This window comes from Anguilla rostrata, chromosome 1 (genome assembly GCF_018555375.3).
Source record: "Anguilla rostrata isolate EN2019 chromosome 1, ASM1855537v3, whole genome shotgun sequence".
Taxonomy (NCBI): domain Eukaryota; kingdom Metazoa; phylum Chordata; class Actinopteri; order Anguilliformes; family Anguillidae; genus Anguilla; species Anguilla rostrata.
In genome coordinates, this window is record NC_057933.1 from 31,194,400 (window position 1) to 31,218,180 (window position 23,781).

Sequence of the window (23,781 nt, forward strand, 5' to 3'; positions counted from 1 at the left end):
ATATAAAAAAACATGATGTCCCCATCTGTATAAATGTAACAGCTGTTACAGTTATGCCAGGGCTGAGTTGCTATACAAAACAACCTTTTTTTTTTTACTGTTATATGATCACAGAACACCATATAAAGAGAAAATATGAGGGTTGGTACCCAGGAGGTCATGGAGAGGACTTCAGATTTGGAGATTAGGGACACTAGATGGTATTGAGAGCCATCTAGATGTAGTGTCCTTTTGGGGAGGCCATTTTAAATGGTGTTTACTTTCTTTAATGGATATAAATTTTACTCATCAACGTGTTTGACGTTTTAAGTTGGTTCAGTGTTTAATGTTAATTAATACAGCTAATTTGCTTGCTGCGTTGACAACATCATTTTCAGGATTATCAAAGTGATCTATGAAAAATAAAAGGCTACCTGGTCACAGGCATTTATAATAAGCACACATCATTGGTTGGTTGGTCTCGTAGGATGTAGCATTTAGATTATGGCCTTAGAGAGGGAAACAGTGAATAAGAATGTGGCCTGGCCTCCCCATAACGATCATCAAAGCAAATGTGATTGGGGCATTTTAAAATCCACTGATACCCTAATATAGGCCAACAATCTATCCTCCTCAGAAGAGACAAACCAGAAGACACAGGACACCATATCAGGGGTCAGAGACCCTGCATAGCTACATGCCTTAACATTTCCCATTACTTTATGTTTGAATGCAATCTTTAGGTAGGCCAGTCCTTTGTCATAAATTAGTCTGACCCCCCTTCCCTTCTCTCCTACACCTTCATTTGGCATCACCCAGTCAGGGCAAAACATCCTCAAGCCATGCTGGGTAAGGTATTTAAGATTGCCACAGGGAAAAAGGTTGTGTGTGTTGCGTTGGTTTCGGACATTGAAGAAGAAGAGTTTCTCTTTTCATATTGGTGGTGGTTCCTTGGTTGTGTGGTTCTAGCTGGTTTCCTTTCATCCTGTGGTGTTTAAATTGGAAGTGGGTCATGGCAAGGTCTAGCTTATCTGTTTCTCTCTCTCTTTTCTGGTATTCCATAATTGTGTAATGTTTTTTTTTGTATGTCTTCTATTTTGTCATTTAGAAGTAGTGTGCCTGCATTCAATAAAGAATGTATTATTTCAATTCATTAATCTATCTGATTGCTTTGTATTGAATTGAATTCTTTAATCTTGAAACCTTATATACAGCTTGTTTTGACTTATTGGTTGATTCCACCAGTTTTCTGTAGACTGACCTATTAATGAATGTGGTGATTTAATTGATAATTCTAATTTTAGACATAATTATTAAATTAAATCTAATAAAATATATTTTACATGTAGGTTAATTAAGGGGTTCTAGCATGCAATATTGCTCGGTTCAGTATTCAGAGTGCTGAACATTTTAACAAGGGCATTGACTGTTGGAACTGCTGGATTCAGAAAATAAACATAATCTTAATTAATCCTTACTTGTCCCATAGTCTGTATGATCAGATATTTGCTTTGTAAAACTTACCTGGGTGATAAGAAATAAACAAAAGCATCAATTTTACCACAACTCACTTCAAGGTAAGTTATGAAGTTGCTATGTCTGTTTTTTATCAATAAAGCTTCATGCTTCATAATCTGAGGATGTGGCTGGTCTCACATTACGAAATGTGTTTCCTTGTTAACATTAATATGTTGTTCTTCGTTTGCTAGAATTCTTAATCGGTTTTGGTGTAACTCTCTCTTACATCTAATTTAATGTAATTTATTTAATGAGTATCTCTTCATTTGTAATATAGTTTTATAACTTGGTAACATTTGATTCAACCATACATATAATTGACTTATAAAAATTTAGAAGCAGTATATCTCTGCCTGACTGTAAATTATATAGTTTTTATGAACAACAGCGGCCAGCCTTAATGAAAAAGAACAGCCCACAATACAACTAGAGTGCTAAATCACCATATAAACCTCTATTTCATTCATTCTTTTGTCCCATCTCAGTCTTATTGGTTACTTAAAGTTACAATCTTGAAGAGTTCCGTTTCGTTCTCTTTGGCGGTACCAATGGCGAGAAGCGGTAATTGCAGGTGTGTTTTTGGACCTCACTTCCCATAGATCCAACCAGTGTCGCCTGTGTGACGTCTGTCAGTTGGCACCTGGGCCACGCCAACTATTACACTTATTATTTACTGAATAAAAAATGGTTGTTATACAAGTAACATTATTGTATATACTCATTCATTGTCTAACATTAGGCTAACTTAAGCTGTCTTTACACCGCCGAGCCGGGTTAAAATGCTGTAGCAGACCTGGGGTAGAATTAGTGATGATCAATTTCCAAAAACATTCTTTATCCACCTTTTGCTCGGTATGAACATCTTTACACTGCAGAGAAGAATTCACAGGATTCGCTGTGGCTCGTGCAATTATGTATCTTGTGCATCATCATCGTGAATGATTGTTGTGTGATTTTTGAAACAACTGCCTTGTTTCTGGTTTTGCTAGCTAAACTGTTCGTGTAAGCTGAGCTGGGTGTTAAATTAGCAATAAGAATAAGAAGAAAACAAAAGCAAAGGAGATTGCATCAAAAAACGGCATCAAGGCTGAAGGAACATATGAGGAAGCGTAATAAAATAATAACAACGCTAATCCATACTGCTTCTTTTATTTAGTTTTCTCTCTTTACACAGAAATCAGACCCCGCTCTGCTCCACCTATACCCCGGCTTTATTCCAATCAGCGTAACGTTAAGGCCAGTTCAGATCAATGATTTGCAACGAGACAGTTAGAAACAGTTTTAGAATGTTGCAGAGAAAATTGCAGCGGTGTGAACTGGTTAGTTGGAGAGCGTCTGAAGCTGTTGCCTGGGGTCTCAAAAGACCCACCTTGTCAAATCGCGAAGCGCAGTTTTACAGTTTAACGTTGGAGTGTACATTTCATATATATTTAAATATGTTCTGAATGAAAGAATATTGGTAGAAACATTGGTAGAAAATGTTCTTACCAATTTTCATGTTTCTGGTAAAATTATCATGAATGACCAAATTCAGTTTTAACTTTTGAACAAAATTGACCTGGGCTCCAGGGCTGCTTCTGAAATGTTCCTTGTGATTTAAACATAATGTGTAAGGGACATCCAGAAAACACTAACTTTCCCAACATTCTGGGAATGTTGTGAGAATCAAAAGGTGCTAGCTGGAATATCGCCATTTCATTTTGACATAATTATTTCCAAACCAAATTCTGTTTCTCTTCCATTATTTTAAAATAATAAAAAAAGAAGATTTTCATTAAAATAAATGTCTTTTAAGTCACTATCTATCGCTGCATTGGGTAACACAATGGTGATTGAGCCTATTTTTATATTAATTTATACTATTATTATTATCATAATTCATGATTAAAAAACTTGGTGTCTGTGGCGACATTCCCGGGAAAAAATCACAAGCGGCGCACAGTTAGTGACGCGTTTTTCATCACCCATCAGTGGTTGGTCCGCCAGAGAGGGTAGGCGGAACTAACGCAACAGGCTCGCTCTTCAACTTACTTGTGTGTGAGCGGCGTACTGTTTTTTCCGGTGTCTGCATGCATTACAATAACAGAGAAAGGGGGGGTTGGGGGAGTTATGGAACCCTAAAAAGTTTTTGTGTCACATGAAAGATCATATTATTTGTTGATGTAGATTTCGTATTACATTAAAGGACAATGTAACTTTACTAAATTACATAGCTATTTGCACAGCTAACGCTAGCTACCGGACCATGTCAAGAAAGACAACATTAGTTTAGACAACGTTGCGCACAATATCCATCTCTCATATCAGGTAACGTTGCGTTAGCTAGCTAGCTAATGTAATTAACACAATCTAATATCGGCTAACAATTAGAAAAAAACGTTAGCTAACGCAACCGACCGGTACCGACTTCGCAAACCGTCTCTCAAATGCAATGCTACCTTGTTGCAGTGTAGCTAACTTAATGCCAGTTCAGATCAATGATTCACAATGAGACTGGGTGAAAATTGAAAAATTCCAAGACGTCTGATTGTAAACGTTCTAAAACTGCACTTGGCGATTTGACAAGGACGGTCTTTTAAAACCTCAGGGCAGGCAACGGCTCTGCTACTAGCCAGTTCACACCTCTGCAATTTTCTCTGCAACATTCTAAAACCGTTTCGCCTCGTTGCGAATCATTGATCTGAACTGGCCTTAACGTTACCGTTATTTACATTGCCATCGAGTTCATCAATATATTATAATGATCGGAATAAAGCCGGGGTATGTGGAGCAGAGCCGGGTCTGATTTCTGAAGACGTCATGCAGGAGAAAACTAAATAAAAGAATACGGTAGTATGGATTAGCATTGTTATTATTTTATTACGCTTCCTCATATGTTCCTTCAGCCTTTATGCCCTTTTTGATGAAATCTCCTTTGTTTTTGTTTTATTCTTCTTGTTCTGATTGCTAATTTAACACCCAGCTCAGCTTTATTCTCGAACAGTTTAGCTAGAAAAACCAGAAACACCAGGGGTAACATTTTGCAAGGCAGTTGTTTCAAAAATACCACACAACAACCATTCACGAAAAAGACTGCTTATTGTGCACGAGATACATAATTGCACGAGCCACAGCGAATCTCGCAAATTCTTCTCTGCAGTGTAAAGATGTTCATACCGGGCAAAAGGTGGGTAAAGAACGTTTGCAGAAATTGATCATCACTAATTCTACCCTAGGTTTGCTACGGCATTTTAACTCGGCTCGGCAGTGTAAAGACATCTTGAGTTCGCCTAATGTTAGACAACGAATGAGTATGTACATAACGTTACTTTTATAACAACCGTTTTTTATTCAGTAAATAGTAAGTGTTATAGTTGGCGTGCCAACTGACTGACGTCACACAGGCGACACTGGTTGGATCCGGTTGGATCTATGGGAAGTGAGGTCCAAAAACACACCTGCAATTACCGCTTCTCGCCATTGGCACCGCCATAGAGAACGAAACTGAAATCTTCAAGATTGTCACTAACTTATTGGTTTGAAGCTTCAGGCCTTGTTCTGCAGAAAACCTAAATCAGCTGCATTCCCTCCATACAGTTGATTTGTATCTCTTCTGGAAAAGACTTAAAAGGGCCGATGGAACATAGAGAGCCGAGAGTTCACTGCAGTTCACAGCCATGTTAGGGTTAGAGTATATGCCCTTGCAGTGATTATTTATCCAAACAAGGGACTGTCAACAAATGGACAGTCTCATTAAAATCTCACTAGCAAATGAACTGCCTCATTAAAAAAATTTGGCCACCACTATTTGAATGAATGCTGTTTGAATGAATTGAAAGCCGCTTCACCATGCCTGACTTTAAAGAGGTCATGTCTGCTCATAAAAGTGGGAAAAAGGCTTGAAAATGGTGAAGGTACGGGGAACTGCTGAGCATACAAGGAATTAAAATCAACTGACTGGTGAAATTCCGTGGTTGGAAACTTGGATGTCTTAATGTAATTTAGATTAAGAAGGGACATGTGAAGCAGACATCACAGGAGCAGTAAACAACTCTGATAAAGAGATTTTTGAAACATCTCTCCAACTAGGTATTTTCTATAGTAACTCAAAGTATGGCAAAATGAATTTATGCATTTTGCAATAAAAAAGTACAGTTGAGTACCCCGGCCAGTTATTGTCTATTGTCTATTTACCTCAATGTACCTAGTTAGGCTAATGTGATCTCGTTAGTTTTGTACTTGGCAGGATTGTTTTGTTTATTTGCTCAACAGGTTACCCTACAGCAGGGGTCCTCAATCTGATCCAGAAAGGGCCAGTGTGGGTGCAGGCTTTTGTTCCAACTGGGCAGTTACACACCTGATTCTACAAGGTTGATTAGTAGAATCAGGTGTGTTACTGCTTGGCTGGAACAAAAGCCTGCACCCACACCGGCCCTTTCTGGATAAGATTGAGGACCCCTGCCCTACAGGGTTGGAGTCCTGATCTATGTGGTCACTTCTGGCACTACGATCTTTACTTCACTCTAGTGTGTTTTTCTGCACCTCTGCACTTTGAACTGATGCACTTGTTGTATGTCGCTCTGGATAAGAGCGTATGCTAAATGCCTGTAATGTAATGTAATATTGAAGAAGTCATGAACCTTAGTGCACTGCAACTTACTGTAGCTGCATTGAAATTGATAGATTTCACTAGTAACACAAGAAGATTTTGAAACCAGTTAATTTGGAAAGCTGTATGAAGCATCCATGTACCACACATTTTAGTTTAGTAGATAAAAATAACAACTGAATGGGAATAGATTTATAGACATTTTCTGATTTCAATATCTTAAACCAAAGCAACTGCATCAACAGTGAGATCCATATTGTTTGGGACAATGAATTTTTAGGCTCTGTATAGCACAGTTTTATATTTGTAATCAAACAATTCATATGTGGTTAAAGTGCAGTTTTCAAATTTAAGGGTATTTTTTACACATTTTGGTTTCAGAATGTAGAAATTTTAGCACTTTTTATAAATAGTCACCCAATTTCAGGGCATCATAATGTTTGGGACAAATGGCATCACAGGTGTTTCTGATCAGTCAGGTGTATACAATTATTTCCTTAGTGCAGGTATAAGAGAGCTAAACAGCTTTTGATTTTAGCCTTTTGATTGCCTTTTAAGTCTGCCATTGGTGTTTGTCAAAATGAGGACCAGAGTTGTGCCAATGTTAGTGAAAGAAGCGATTATGAGTCTGAGAAATAAGAAGAAAAAAAAACAGTCAGAGACATGGGCCAAAATCATGAATAAAAAAAGAGTGCACTGGTGAGCTCAGAAATCTCAGAGAGCCTGGTAAGCCAATGAAGACCTTTATGATGATTATAAAATAAAAATATGTCTTTGTCCCAAACATTATGGAGCTCACTATATTCAATGAGCCAAAGCAGTTGAGCTGCATGGCCAAAGTAAAATGGTAAACGGTAAATGGACTGCATTTATATAGCGCTTTTATCGAAAGCGCTTTACAATTGATGCCTCTCATTCACCAGAGCAGTTAGGGGTTAGGTGTCTTGCTCAAGGACACTTGGGGGGGACACACAGGGTTTGAACCGACAACCCGCCAGACAATCGGTCTTACCTCCTGAGCTATGTCGCCCCAGTGTAAATGCAGCGGTGAGATCGGATTAAGAACCTTTTAACCTTTGAAGGCGTAAGGTCAGGAATATGTGATTAGAATGTTCTTACCGAACATTCTAATGCTGAAAAGCCAATGTTGGCCGCACTATTTATTCTGAAAACAAAAAAAGACCAACCTGTCAACTGATCTTGTTCGACAAACTCAGGAACAATTTTGTTGTGCTATTTTAACTGGCACAGTTTATTTAGTTTACATGATTTTTTGGAAACATCCAAATAAATATGCAAAAAGCCAATGGCCTTTTTATTCCCACAAATCAGGGTGAAATCAGAGAAAAAAGCCAGTTGGCTGAAAGAAGCTCTGCTGTTCTTAAGAATGATCAGTGGCTTTGAAGCTTCCTAACCCACACTCAAAAAAGTATGGAAAAAGGAGTCTGCTTCGTTGTCAATGCAGTTAGACAGAGAGGGGATGTCTGCTGCTAATGCTATAAAGGTAAAGAACATTTGCTACCACTGATCCATGATGGAGAAGTAAACTGATGAAGAAGGAATTAATCTTGTGGGTAATGAAAATCCTGTTTTGTCTTTTGAAAAGCCATCCTCAGCCACAAGATGCAAAAAACCGCTGAAGTCATCTTTTAAATAACTGCAAGAGACATGGATTAGGCATATAGTGCCAGAATTCCAGTCTTCTTCCTCTTAAGTATGGCCATACTCCAACAAAATGTAGAGGGCCACCAGCTGACTGTGAATGGTGGCAGCAAAGGGGTTGGATTCTCCTCCAGTTTGTTGAGGGTAGCCAGGATGTTGGACCAATGCCCAATGATGAAGACAGCTGGAGCCTCCAGCACAATGGCAACGTGGGCATGAAGTCATATAAAATGTACAGGTTCTCTGCAAGGTAACAACATCCCAAATTCAGGAGCCCCATCTAGTCAAGACCACAGCATGGCAGCAGAAACGCTCAGTGCCAGCATGTAGGCGATGCTGAGGTGTCTGGCAGAACACACTATTCATGAGGCCACACACCCTGTTGAAGCCCACAAAAATGTCTGGAAAGACCTCCAGCATTAAGTACAGGACATGTGCCAGATGTGATATGTTTGAAACAGGGAAAGAGGCCATGCAGAATGCTGTTATAGCCTTTCCTCATGTAACTTGCTGCATTTGTGACAAAAGCCCATTCATCATTAAAGTCTATGTCATAGGTATTAATAGATGACTGCCTGAGACTCAATGGTGAAATAAAATCTCAAGGAAAACGAGATGTCCTGCCAGAGGTGGCTTGCCATCAGGTTGGAGAATGGCAAGGACACGGCAGCCACAAGTATCTGTTGTGTCATCTAGTACAACACAGCTGGTCTTTTCCCTCAAGAGCATGCTTGATGTCCTCTACACAGGGGGCCTCATTTATCAAACATGAGCCAAACAAGCTTTATCGTAAATCATTTGCAAATGCCTTTACACAATTTATGTGGGTTTTTATCAAAGTTTTTGTAAGTCAGTTTGTTTGTAGGATCTGAACAGATTTAACAAGTGCTCTAAACTGTGTAGACTCTGATCTAAATTTTAATTCTCATATCAGCATGGTCACAAAGTCTGCCTTTTTCCAACTCAGAAATATAGCTAAGGTGAAACCTTTCTTAAGGCAGCAAGGTGCAGAGAGGTTGGTACATAGCTTTGTCTTTAGCCGACTAGACTACTGTAATGCTCTGTTAACTGGTCTTCCCAAAAAACAAATAAACAGACTTCAACTGATACAAAATGCTGCTGCCAGAGTTTTAACCAGATTAAAGAAATGGGATCATATCACCCCTCTACTACAAACCCTGCACTGGCTCCGTCTATCTTGTAGAATAGATTTTAAAATTCTCTTATTGGTTTTTAAATCACTTAATGGTAGTGCACCTCCCTATTTAGCAGATATGCTTTTAAGGTATGTGCCCGGCAGATCCCTGAGGTCCTCTGGTACTGGCCTTCTGACTGTTCCAAGGGTTGGGACCAAGAGAAGTGAGGGGGCATTCAGTTTCTGTGGCCCTAGCCTTTGGAACAAATTGCCGGAGGGAATGCGGGGTTCTGCATCTGTGGACACTTTCAAAAAGAATCTCAAGACTTACCTCTTTAGCATTGCTTTTAGTTAGGGCATCCACATTCTTTTGTAATCATTTAAATCTTCTTAAATCATTTTATTAATTCTTTTTATTCTTTTATTTTTTTATCTTATCTTTTGTGAACTTTTATGTATCACCTGATTTTTAAGTTCTTTATTTTCATTTTTGTGTTCAGCACATTGTGTTGCAAATTTGTATAAAATGTGCTCTATAAATAAAGGCTGATTGATTGATTGATTGAGTGTATCGTGTGCATAAATGAAAGACGATTATAAAGCTTGTTCTGTGTTTGTGCTTTTGTTATTCCACTCATTCATCTTTTATTTTAATTTTAAAAAGAGTAGCAAAATTATTTGAATAATTATGAGCCAATAACACTTGCAAGAAAATTAAATAACAAAGGCTAAACAAAGCAAATACAGCAAATGCGTTCAGTCTTCTCATGGAATCCCTCTATCTTGGCATGCATGCTCCCAGTCTCTATATCATGGAGAGGAGCACACCTTATGCACCTGGGAATGGGATGAATCGGTAACACAACCCAGGTGCGTGTGCTCACTAGGCGTGGCTGAGTTCTCTGGCTACCTCTGCCAGATCGAGCACCCCAAGGGACTACTGGCAGATTTGGAAATGTTATTCGCAATATTTCTAGTCATCAAGTTTTAAACTTACTTACTGGTGAAACACTGATATTAGGTAGCTACCTAACTAAAGTGAAAGAAACAGTATCACTAAAATAAGCATAGATAATCACTGTGACAGTGGTGCAAATTCTGTCATATGTGAATCAACTTTTGATTAACAATCAACAAATCAGCCAACTTTGCAACAAATTCTAAATGAATTCAGCTTGTTAGCAAGCTAGTTGCAACATGATGCTTACCTAAACCTCACATCTGTTTGTTTTGGTGTCTTAAGACTGTGCACCAATTTATAAACAAACAAATACATAAGCAAAGGGATAAAGTCACTGGGAAATTCATTTTACAGACAAATGATGCCTACTTAGTTATTCAGTAGTAAATCAGATTTTTTGGGTTTGTTTTCTGCCACATGGCAAGCTAGCTGCCACTCACAACAACACACACAACTCTCGCACAGTGGCATAGCCAGGAATGGATTTTTGAGTGGGCCTGAACAGAAGGTGGATGGGCAAATTTTATTTGATTAATTACACACTCCAACTGACAGCCTATTAAAAACCGTAATGCAGCGGTTTGCATGGGAATGCTCTTACAACAATGTGGTCCCCATATGGAATAATCAAACACTAAATTGCTTGTCTATCTTTCCTATACAACATAGTCCATAGTATAAACCATGGCAGGTGTTATTTAGCTCCCAAACTGACCAGACAGTGTTGCAAGACACTCCACGAACAAAGCACCATAGCTCATTTAGGAAAGTAAATGCCTAACAGGATTTGTGTGTTGCACAGAATTCTATTACTTATCAACATCCAATGGAGAGAGGCAAGGAAAATGAATGTAAACAACCCATGTGGATTAGTGTGCACTAACGTCTATGAGGTTATAGGAAAATCAGTCAACTTTCAACAGCCACCTGTGGTTGAGCACATAACTATTCCATGGTGGGAAGCAGGAGGCAGATTCTGCGAGGAGGAAGCTGTGGCTGCAACGTTAGCCTTCTTCCCCATCCCCAGGTAATATTTAAACTTGCACACTCTGCTTCCTTATTCGGCTGTGGTCCAATCCTAATACATTTTTTTACCATTATTAGGTTTCCTTTTTCTGTGCTTAGTGAAGCTCTCAATTTTAAATTGTGGAATGAGACACATGACAGCCATAATGCTAATGAAATAACAGCCCTGAAACACTGGACAGCCCATAGGGCCTATGGCCCCATGTTAATGGGATCAGCTAATTAAAGTCACAACTCACAAGGCTCAGTAACACAAAACAGGTGATGTTTATCAAAACAAGAGCTCCTGAGACTAGATAGATGACACACATGCGTGTACATGAATGTGGATGTACAGTACACATACCTGAGAATTAAAGCATTCTCTCTGGCATTCAACAGTTCTGAGATATTGAGCTTTAAAGTTCTTGTCAGTTCATTATTTTATCATTCAGAACTACCTAAAAACCTGGAATAACCCAAATTTTAAACTACCTACAATTTTTAATGCCACACGTGAAGAATGATAAAAAGCATTAATTTGTATACAACTAATTTTTGAGAAAAATGTCACCTAGAACCCTGTACTTCTCACGCCATGGTATATTTTTGTGCTTGTTTAATGTTTTTCTTACTTGTTTCATCTTTAATGTGTTTACTTTGGGCTCAGATATCTTGGAAATGTATATAGAAAAGAGTATTATGAAAAAAAGAATATGAGTGTTTATTTCTGTTGATACCACCAGGGGTGTGGCAGGATGGTTTTGAAATTGTCATTAAAAAGTAGTTACATATTTGTTCATATTGTCAAGAATTAGGGTGGGGGGTCAATTTACAATCCACCATTGGGAGGTAAATATATACCCAACAGCAGAGCAGTTCTTAATTTATGCACTTCATCAAGCCATTACTTTGTTTGTGTTTGTTAAACTTTCAAAGCCAAACATTGGCATGGTTGATAAAGAAAATTAGTTCTTAGTAGACCTACTTCTATAGAGTGATTGTGTAATCCAGGCCACTTAAAACATAAACAAAGGAAAACTATTATTTAGTCATAATGGGGTATTTCGAGGATTTATGCCCAAAGGCATTCTCCCAAAATTCCCACTTCCTAATTTTCCTTTTTTTTTGTCCATACAGCAGCAGTCCATGTAAGATCATTTTACTCAAACATGCTGAGGAAGGCAAATACAGAAATTTTCCCAGTTCACACTTTGATAATCTTTTGAAAGTGATCTGCCTACTTCTCAGAAGTGCCATACAAAGATATACTACGCACTGAGAATATACAATAGTACTTGGTTGAAAATCCTTTGCATTTGATGACAGTCTGAAGTCTGAGATCCATAAACATTGCCAGATACTGGGTATCTTTACTGGTGATGCTCTGGTAGGCCTGTACTGCAGCCATCTTCAGTTTCTGTTTGTTACTGGGCTGTTTTGCCTTCAGTTTTGTCTTTCATAAGTGAAGCGCATGTTCAATTGGATTCAGGTTGGGTTATTAGCAAGTCAAGAAAATTCCAGTTTTCCACCCTGAGAAGCTCTGGTCCTCAGGTCCCAGGTTTTGTTTACAATCACACAAATTTGTTTGTAAAATAATTTTGATTATGATGAATATTCTCTTTCAAGTTCCACTAACATAGTGCACGTTTGTGAAGTTCATTGAATAACCAACATATAAAGTGAAATATTCTGTACAGTATATTGTCCTAGGTTACAACTGTGTGATTATCATGGAAAATACTGAATTACATTTTGACAGAACTTTGTTTTTATGAGTTCGTTTAATATCATCATTTTGAGATGTTTTTAAAAAGGAAAATACTTAATTCCAGCAAAGTGCATTTTTATCATGCTCTTTTCTTTAACCTCTGTTTTGTTTCTCTTCCAGTAATGATCTGAACGTAACTGCTTTCTATCAAATTGCTATAGATCGATACTTGTCCCTCCCTTCAGCCACTCAAATTCTGTGTCTGAGGACTGTAATCCAGCAGGTTTTGCAGCTCGCATTAAATTACTACTATGCACTCAGAACTGGCAGGAAAAAACAAAAATTATCCAGGCACAGCACTAATTAGGCTAGCAGAATCAGCTGACTGTACCAGGAAGAAGCAAAAGGCAGTAGACACCAAAGTCTTCTAGGATAAATGTTTGAGTGTCTGTGACCTTCCAACACCATAGGAAAGTTTCTCCATTTCCTCTAATCAGCTTTAAAAGGATGCCTCTTCCTCTGATCTGATTGGTTGGTACACTGGCAGCTCAGGGTGATTTTAATAAAGGTCTAAAATATTTTCATATTCAGGACATTGAATTTAGCTTCAGATTTGCATGATGTCTTGAAGGAAATAGTTTTTTGAACCTTGCTCCTCTCTTTCCTGTGAAAATGATGAATTGCCTTAAACAGACATATTTTATGTAATCGAAGAGAAGAGAACGGAGCAGTTAAATGGCATGTATTCTTTATGGTCAAACACCATAAGGAATTCGGGTTCAATCCTCAGTCAAGCCACTAACTGAGAAAGTCTTTTGAAGAGTTATTATAACTAGAACATTGTTGTGACAGACTTATATATGTTTTCCCTGATTCTCCTAACCCTCAGTTATTCAGCTGTGCAACGCTGGTGGAAGTTTTTTTTTTGACACAAAGGATCTCAGAGAAGCTGTGGTTCTGGCAGCCTTTTAGACAGGGGAACCTGATGCATGGAGCAAGGTTGGCACTACTTCTGTCCTCTTGGCAAGTCACCCTTTAATCCCATCTGTGAAAACAGAGGCTACCCTGCCCCAAGCACTGCAGGACTCAAGAAGCCCTCGCAACAGAAAATTCCCACAGACCTGACAACCAGCATGAAATTTCCCCTCTCCCTCCTTCTTTCACTGTGTGAACCTCTCACTGGCTCTGACTTGGCTTATCTTTATTCCCTGGTGTGAATATCCAAATAGTTTTAAAGTATTTTCCTTATATTGTTAATTTCCATTTAGATGTAGATTTTGAGAGGATAATTTTGGATGTTTTTTGTTATCAAAGCCCTTTTACCACAGCTCTAACTTTCAGTTAACCCATATGAAACAGACACTCTCTCTTCAATTGGACAGACTAACATTTGAATCAGTATTACATATTTCTTAGAAAGCTGTACAAAAACTCACTGCCAAGCCCAACGATTAAACAAGTATACGATTAAATTAAATATCAAATATTGAAAACCAAATATTGGGCATCATAATCACGGTACCTGTAAACACCTAAATCAGAATGTGACCATGACCAGGATAGGGAGCATTATCCATAATATAGTGTACATCTAAGAGTAATCATTGTATTTGTAGTAGTGATTGTTCTGTTATATGTATGTTCTTCCCCTATTCTGCTTTTTTGTCCCTTCTCAGTCCCTGTAATGTAGTGATGTCATTATGACATGCTGTCCTGTGATCCATTCAGCCAGAAGAACAATTAGTGATGTTGGGCACTGATTGGGTGATTAGGCCTGGCTCGCAGTTGGCTTTCCAATGAATCCCAAAGGTGTTGGATCGTGATGAGGTCAGGGCTCTGTGCAGGCCAGTCAAGACTTCCACACCATTCTCGACCAAACCATTTTTATATGCACCTCGCTGTGTAACCAGGGGCAGTGTCATGCTGAAACAGGTAAGGATCTTCCCCAAACTGTTGCCACAAAGTTAGAAGCACACAATTCTCTAGAATGTCATTGTATACTGCAGCATTAAGATTTCCCTTCACTTGAACTAGGAGGCCTAGCCCAAACCATGAAAAACCATTATTGCCTCAGATTATTCCTCCTCCACCAAACTTTTCAGTTGGCACTATTTGGGCCAGTACAGATGCAGATTTTTGTTCCCAGAGGTAGTTTGGAACTCAAAACGTGGTGTCCTACCATTTCGTGGCTGAGCTGCTGTTGCTCCTGTACGTTTCCACTTCACAATAACAGCACTTACAGTTGACTGGGGCAGCTCTGGCAGGGCAGATATTTAATAAACTGACTTGTTGGAAATATGGCAACCTATGACAATGCCATGTTGAAAGTCATTAAGCTCTTCAGTACAACCCATTTTACTACCAATGTCGTCAATGGAGGGGGGCTCAGTTAGGGGGCTGGTTAGCTCCGAAAATGCCGGGATGAACCTTCTATACCTCTTTTTTTGATTTGGGTCGGGGACAGGCTGCAATCGCAGCGGTTTTGTCCACTAGAGGCCGCAGCTGTCCACTTCCCAAGTGGTACCCCAAATACCGTACCTCCGCTCAGCCAATAGCACACTTCTTTGGGTTAGCCGTGAGCCCTGCCTGCCTTAAGGATTCGAGCACTGCCCCCACATGCTGCAAATGCTGCTCCCAACTGCTGCTATGGATAATTACGTCATCCAGATAGGCAGCAGCATATCCAGCATGCGGACGCAATACCCGATCCATCAGGCGCTGGAAGGTGGCAGGGGCTCCGAATAACCCAAACGGAAGTGTCCGGAATTGGTACAAACCATCCGGAGTGGAGAAAGCCGTTTTTTCCTTAGATTTGGCAGACAAGGGAATCTGCCAGTGTCTAAAAAAATTGAGCCGTGCCAAACCGATCCAAGAGCTTGTCGATCCGAGGCATTGGATAAGCATCAAACCGTGACACTTCATTTACTTTTCTATAATCCACACAGAAGCGAATAGACCCATCAGGCTTACCTACCAGCACAATGGGGCTACTCCAGGGACTGTGGGATTCCTCTATTACCCCCAGCTCTAGCATTGCTTTTATCTCTGCCTGAACAAATTTCTTTTTGTGTTCCGGCAACCTATAGGGGCGGGTCCGCACCGTCACCCCCGGGGAAGTGTCAATGTGGTGGTGTATGAGGTGCGTGCGTCCTGGTATGGGGGAAAACACATCAGCAAAACGCTTTTGCAACAAGGCAAGGTCTGCTCTCTGATTCGGTGAGAGATGGTCGTCTGAAAGGGTTGAGATCTGATTGGATGAATTTGGTACCTTTTACATTACATTACAGGCATTTAGCAGGCGCTCTTATCCAGAGCGAATTACACAACTTTTTACATAGCATTTTTACATTGTATCCATTTATACAGCTGGATATATACTGAAGCAATTTCGGTTAAGTACCTTGCTCAAGGGTACAACGGCAGTGTCCTACCCGGGAATCGAACCTGCAACCTTTTGGTTACAAGCCCAGTTCCTTCCTCCACTCCGGTACCTCCGGCCCCAGCTCATCTCTCTCCACCGTAACCAGAGAGACAGCCACCACCTCCTTCCACGCTTTCAGGAAATTGAGGTGATAAATCTGTTTTGCCCCCTCTCTATCAGTACGCTCTACCTCATAGTCAACCTCCCCCACTCGCCGTGTGACCACAAAGGGCCCTTGCCACTTGGCGAGTAATTTAGAACTAGAGGTAGGGAGTAACACAAGAACTTTATCTCCCGGTGAAAATTGACGTAGTTTAGCTCCTCTGTCGTAGTGCTGTTGCTGACGTGCCTGTGCCTCGAGAAAATTCTCCCGTGACAACTTACCCAGTGTATGGAGTTTTGCTCGCAGGTCCAGCACGTACTGTAATTCATTTTTACTAGGACTCGGACCCTCCTCCCAATTTTCTTTAACTAGGTCCAATATCCCCCGGGGTTTCCTACCGAACAGTAGTTCAAAGGGAGAAAATCCCGTGGAGGCCTAGGGAACCTCCCGCACTGCAAACACCAGAGGAGATAACCACTTATCCCAATTACAGCTATCCTCATGAACGAACTTCCGGATCATAGACTTCAACGTTCTATTAAAACGCTCAACAAACCCATCCATTTGGGGATGGTACACGCTGGTTCTAATAGATTGAATGCCCAATAACCCGTACAGCTCGCGTAGTGTGCGTGACATAAACTGCGTGCCCTGGTCAGTCAGAATCTCTTTCTGGATTCCGACTCGGGAGATTATTTGAAACAATTCCTGCGCAACACTTTTTGCCGAAATGCTGCGCAAAGGAACTGCTTCGGGATACCTTGTCGCATAATCCACCAGAACTAACACGAAGCGGTATCCCTGCGTGCTCCGATCAAATGGCCCGATGAGGTCCATCCCCACTCTCTCAAAAGGGACCTCCATTAGCGGAAGGGGGCGCAACGGCGCCTTTGGGATAGCCGGGGAATTTACTAGTTGGCATTCAGGGCACGACGCACACCACCGACGCACGTCGGCCCAAATGCCCGGCCAGTAGAAACGAGCCATTATCCAGTTCAGTGTTTTCTCATACCCTAAATGACCAGCTATGGGGTTAAAATGAGCCGTCTGAAAAACCATTTCCCGAGAGCTTTTAGGCACCAGCAATTGGGTGATTTCCTCATTAGTCTGAGTGTCACGACACACTCTGTATAACCTATCCCGAATTATTACAAAATACGGGTGAGTGAGTGTTGCATCAGGGCGCACCTGCTGACCATCAATGTACATCACGCGGTCAAAGGCAAAGTGTACGGTGTCATCACGAGACTGCTCGAGTGGGAAATCCTCCATGGGGCGAAACACTGGTACCTGCGGAGTCTCCACCGGAGGCTCCACTGGTGCCGGCTCCCCCTCTGCCGCGGCGGACGACCCCGCGTCACCGCTGACCGCAGCACACACATCACACAGCCCTACCCGTCGTGAATGCACCCCCCCTACCTTACCAGCTGCCTGGCGGAACCCCGGCCAATCAGTGCCTAAAATCAGAGGGTGCGAGAGGCGGGAGCTAACCGCAGCCTTTATTTTATGTTTTTTTCCTTGACACCGATCCACTGAGGTGCGAGCAGGCGCTGGAGCGGTAACGAAAAAAAAGCCGTAGTTTATGTTTCTTGCACCGTACCACTGAGCCTGGGGCTGGAAACAGAAAAAGGGTTTTGGGAATAGGGGTTGACGGAAGGGAGGAAGGAAGGGGGGGAGGAAGGGAACGAGGAGGGGCTCTCCTGCGCGGAGCCGTTTCTGCCCGTCCTGGCTGTGGCTGCTGCTGCTGCTGCTGTGACTGGCCGCGGGGGTAGAGCGCCAGGTGGTCCTCCGCCAGGGTGACGGCGGCCGCCAACCCGGTTGGTCGATGGCACCTCACCCAGTTCGCCGTCTCCCCCGGGAGGCCATCAATGAATCGCTCGAGGGTCACCAGCTCCACCACCCCGTCGGCTGACCGGAGTTCCGGTCGCAGCCACCGACGCGCCATGTCCAGCAGTCTCTGGGCGTATGCGAACGGCCGGTCCTCTCCTGCCAGGGCCGTCTCCCGGAACCGTCGCCGGTGTTCTTCCGGGCTGTACCCCAGGCGGTCCAGGACCGCCTTCTTCAGGTTCGCGTACACCGACCGCGCTGTGGGGGGTAAGCTGTGTGCCGCTTTTTGGGCTTCCCCAGTTAAGAGGGGCAGGAGGCGGACGACCCACTCCTCCTCCGGCCATTGACATGCCCTCGCGGCCACCTCAAACCCATCGAGGAATGCCTCCGCGTCGTCATCTTGGGCAGATGGAGAGCTACGGGGGGTCCGGTCTGTCGCTCTCGGGAGCTGGTTTCTCCCGCAGCAGCCAGCTGCAGTAGAGCCTGAGTCTGGAGGGAGGTCTGTGCCCGCAGAGCCTCAAGTTGTTCAGCGTGCATCGCCGCCTGCCTTTCCTGCATCGCCGCAATCCCCTCCAGCATCCTCGCCAGCGCTACCACCGGTTGTGCCGTTTCACCATGCTCCTGGCTGTGCTCCATGGTTGTCTCACTCACGGGAGACAACCGTTTTAGTTTGTAGCACTTCCGTGCTCTTTTATTAAAGCCCTCGGCTTTTTCTGAAAATAACAAAACACAGAATTTTCGTAGGTTTCTTTTCACCCGCGCTCGTTCTCCTCTCCGGCTCTCCTTTTAAGACTCCCGGTCTCGCTTTTAAAAACCCCAGGCTCACTGTTGAAAAACAATCAGAGGCAATCAGCGCAATTAAACAATTGACAATTATCGACGCTGATTACCTCCACCTGACAGTTGTGGCGAAGGATCCGAGAGCCGCTCCTCTCACACTCTCTCTCTCTGCAGCCGACGCTCAAACCACGCCCACCCCACCACAGTGGTCAAGAAGTTTTTGATCCAACACATGTATAGTTTAACCTGCTGTATATATGCAATCTCTCAGTATTTCATTGCAAACTAAAAAAGTGTAAATTTATTTTAGATTTTTTGTCTAGACAATTGCATTTGTGGCACTTTATTTCTTCCAAAATTATGAATATAAATTAATCTGTGTTAGTATTGTAAATTGTACAAATGTCTTGCTTCATTTAAGCCATTTTTCAAGTCTCTGTGATGTTCACATCTAGAGTTATAAAGCTTTCAATAGGGTACCCCCTAAATGGGCAAGGATTGGCAAGATTTGGCATGTGCGCTAAGGGGTTAATCCAGATCCAAAGGGACCGGGAGTTCAGCCTGGAAGAACTGGTTGAACGGAATAAATATAATTTGAATGAAATCACAGCAAGCTACCAACTAGAGTGGGAAGAAAAGGAAGCATTAATCCAAAATGAGCTGGGAATGAAGCTCACCACACCCCACTGCGAGCTGTTGGAAAACACCAGATCCCACAATGGCATGTCCTTGGAGAACTTTGTGTTACACAAAGTGTTTGGCAGGGGCTCATTTGGAAAGGTAGGGCCTGATCTTCTTCTGGTTCTGTCTCTCTATGTAAAATCTCAAGAGTTACGACGAATGATGCTTACAGCACTCATTAAACATATATATTAGAGCTGTCAAAATGAATGCTTTAACGCGGATGATTAATTTGACTGTAGGGACAGACAATGCATGCACTATGACAGCGAGCGAGCTGCAGCGAGACTTCTTTCGTTTGAGTATATACCCTGCATAGCTCACATCTTACAGAGAAGCATCACTGTGGGCCTCTCCGACAGCGGATTTGTGAATACGTTGGCCAAGTGTCGCAAGGTTGTCGGGCATTTCAAACACAGCCTGGCAAACGCCACGGAGCTTCAAGCACAGCAAGCGACCCTTGGACAGCAGCAGGAGCTGCCGATCCAGGACGTTCCAACCCGTTGGAATTTAACGCTGGAAATGGTCAAGCACATGCAACGCAACCAAGCAGCAATAAAAGCAACTCTGGACCAACAGCGCCACAAATTGGTTATGCTGACGCCACCTGAATGGGACAAACCGCAGAGACTGGAGACTCTTCTAGAGCCCTGCAGGTAAGCCACCTATCATTGCATATATAATATGACAATTTGTGTAGGCTGAAATTAAATTTAACATTTAATTTTAATTTAATTAATTTATCTACTTTTTAAAAACATACTTTTGTAACTTAATTTACTGATGTGTGTGTGTGTGTGTGTGTGTGTTATTCCACTGCAGGTATGTAACTGAGATTCTTGGGGGGGAGGCTATGTCTCCTGCTCTGTGGTACTGCCTGCCCTCTGACACTTGCGTCATGTAATGGAAGTCTCTGATGATGACCCCGCATATGTGGTGAGATTTAAGACGGCATTCAAGGAAGGCCTAGCTTCCCACCAAGCAAATACCAACAATACATGGCTCAAGCTTGCAACAGCGTTGGATCCACGTTTTAAAGATTTAAAGAGCCTGCCCAAGAGAGACAGAGAAAAGGTGTGGACCACGCTTGGAGGCATGCTACATGAAGATGCACCCAGAAGGTCTCCACAGACTTCTGAAGATGAGCCACCCAAGAAGAAAATGAGCCTTCTTCAGATGGGCTCAGAGTCAGAATCAGATGAAGAGGTGCTGCCTGACAGAGCCATACACAGGTACAGAGCAGAGCCCAGCATTAGCATGGAAGACTGCTCCTTGCAGTGGTGGTCGGCTCATTCAGGAGCCCATGTCAAGCTGGCCCTGCTGGCTCGCAAATATCTAGCCACTCCTGCGTCCACAGTTCCGTGTGAAAGACTCTTCTCAGTTGCAGGCAACATTGTTCAAAAGAAGCAGTCTGCTTTACATTCAGAAAATGTGAACCAGTTAGTTTGCCTCAGCAACTGGCTAAAAGAGGAATAGTTAAGAGGGACAAATTGAATTGTGTAGGATATAGTAAACAGGGTCTCCCACAGAAATTTTCCCAGTCAAGGTGGTCTGGCTGGGGACCCAGCTGGGAAGTGGTGGGGGTATTATTCTGATTAAAAAATTTAATAGTTTGACAGCCCTGATATATATATATATATATATATATATATATCTTTTCCTTTTCCATCTCTTTGCTTCTCTTCTTTCCTATGTTCTCCCTTTCTGAGACTGAGCAGATCAAACCTAAGATGGAAGAAGAGGATAAGCAGGTTATACATAAACTCTGAACGGCAATCTGGATTCAAACAGAAGTGGAAACTGTTACTCGTATTCTGTATGACCTGAATGTCCCAGAAGACCAGTTTGACCATGTGTTGGATGACACTTCAATCCAGATCCAATGAAACCGAGAGTTTAGCCTGGAAGAAATGGTTGTGCCGATCAGTCCTATGCAGGAAGAAGAGGATAAGCAGGTCCAACATAAACTCCGAACAGCAACCTGGATTCAAACAGAAGTGGAAACAGCTGCATTTCATATTCTGTATGACCTGAATGTACCAGCAGACCAGTTTGAATGTGAGTTGGATGACATTTTAATCCAGATCCAAAGGGACTGGGATTTTAGCCTGGAAGAAATGGCTGAACGGAATAAATATAATTTGGATGAAAACACTGCAGGCTACCAACTAGAGTGGGAAGAAAAGGAAGCATTGATCCAAAGTGAGCTGGGAATGAAGCTCACCACACCCCACTGCGAGCTGTTGGAAAACACCAGATTCCACAATGGCATGTCCTTGGAGAACTTTGTGTTACACAAAGTATTTGGCAGGGGCTCATTTGGAAAAGTAGGGCCTGATCTTCTTCTGGTTCTGTCTCTCTGTGTAAAATCTCAGGAGTTACGACGAATGATGCTTACAGCACTCATTAAACATATATATCTCTCTCTCTCTTCTCCTTTTCCATCTCTTTGCTTCTCTTCTTTCCAATGTTCTCACTTTGTTCAGGTCATGCTGGCAGAATTGAAAGGAACTGGAGAGTACTTTGCAATCAAAGCCCTGGAAAAAATCAATATCCTGGCTAACAGTCACATACAGTTCCTCATGACTGAGAAGCATGTGCTTGAGTTAACCACAGAAAGCCCCTTCCTCGCCCATTTGTATTTTACATTCCAAACAAAGGTAATACCACCTCCCACTCCATAGTTGTACACCACCACTAAATAAAAAAATAAGATTATCACATACATGTGCCACTCGTACTTTGGCCAAGGAAAATCTCCATTCCTTTTTTACACCTGTAATTCCATTTCCCAGACCAAAGTAGCTCTCCTCCAACATATTTATACTCCACATTATGAACATAGATAGCATCCCTCCTCTTCACACGTCGTCTATTCTGTCTAGACGACAGTAGCCCCCAAGTGCAGGGAAGTCTTTCCCTGTCATGAGTGCTATTTGTGTCCTTAGGCTAACTTATTCTTTGTGATGGAGTATATTAATGGAGGAGAACTGTTCTTCCACATACAAGAGAAGGGGCGCTTTGACCTAGTCATCACACAGTGAGTACCAAGCAGGTTTGCCCTTGTTACTATTACAGGGGATTGTCTCAGTGCCAATCAGTGCTGTGGTTCATGTGGTTGCAAAGTAGGGTCACATACAAATAGTTGGTTTATGGATAGTATTATTCTGATGATGTTGTTCAGGTCTCTCTGACCAAATCACGCAGGTAGAAGCTCAAAAATGCTCTTGACTTTCTTTTCTTTCTTGCTCTCTCTTAGATTTTATGCTGCAGAGATGACATGGGCTTCAATTCCTCCACAGAAATGGAATCATATACCGGTAAAACACTTCTGTTCCTTCATCGGCAGGACGTTGCCTTGGCAATGCCAGCAATTCAGGAGGTCTCAGAGTTACATTTAGTCTCAGACGCTAAATGTATCTCCGCATGTTTATTAAATTTTGGTGTCAGATCTGTGAAAATTTCACTTCTAGCTTTATAATGAACATTTTTGTGTCATCCCCATTGTAAATGTGAATGTATTCCATGATTGTCAATGAAACCCAAAATCCGTATCTGTTTCTCTTTATTATCCTCTCCTCCCTCAGTGATCTGAAACTGGAAAATGTAATGTTGGATATAGATGGACTCATCAAAATTATGGACTTTGGGCTTTGCAAAGACAACATGTTTGGGGATGAACGTACCAACAGCTTCTGTGGAACGGGCAATTATATGGCACCAGAGGTATGGGACCAGGTGGTGGAGAATGGGGGCCGAGAGGGCCGTGCAGAAGGAAGGGGGGTAAAAGTAAATTGAATATTTTCCCTTGTGTGCCTGACAAACAGAGCCTATCAGTCAGTCTAAGACAGATATGTGAAGCTACAGTCAAGTCATGTTCAATTAATCTGGATTCTTCTTCACGCTGGGAGAATCCTCTATTTCTCAGACTACAGAGGTTTTGAATTTGTTATTGAATTCTGAGGATTTATTATGAATCTTCTGGCTGAACAAGCTATTAGCTGTATTATTTGAATGTCATTGCACTATCTGAGTGCAGTGTGTTTGAGCGTCTGTGTATTTGCAAGGCATTATGCAACAGGACATGAAAAGGTTTATTTTAGATTCTTGGTCATATCTTGGGCTTCTGGGCTGATCGTTTCAATGGGATTCCACTAGACAAACCACAAAAAATGTTCAGGTGAATGTGTCAGTGCTGTTTAATAAAACTGTCTGCAGTGAATGTCTTTGTGATGATGTCAATGTATCCATCTCATGCACAGATATTTCAGAATCAACCGTACTTTTCCCCTGCTGACTGGTGGTCATTTGGAGTCCTTCTCTTTGAAATGTTGACTGGCGGGAGTCCCTTTGAAGGAGCTGATCAAGTGGAGCTCCACGTGTCTGTCTGCATGGACATTCCTCAGTATC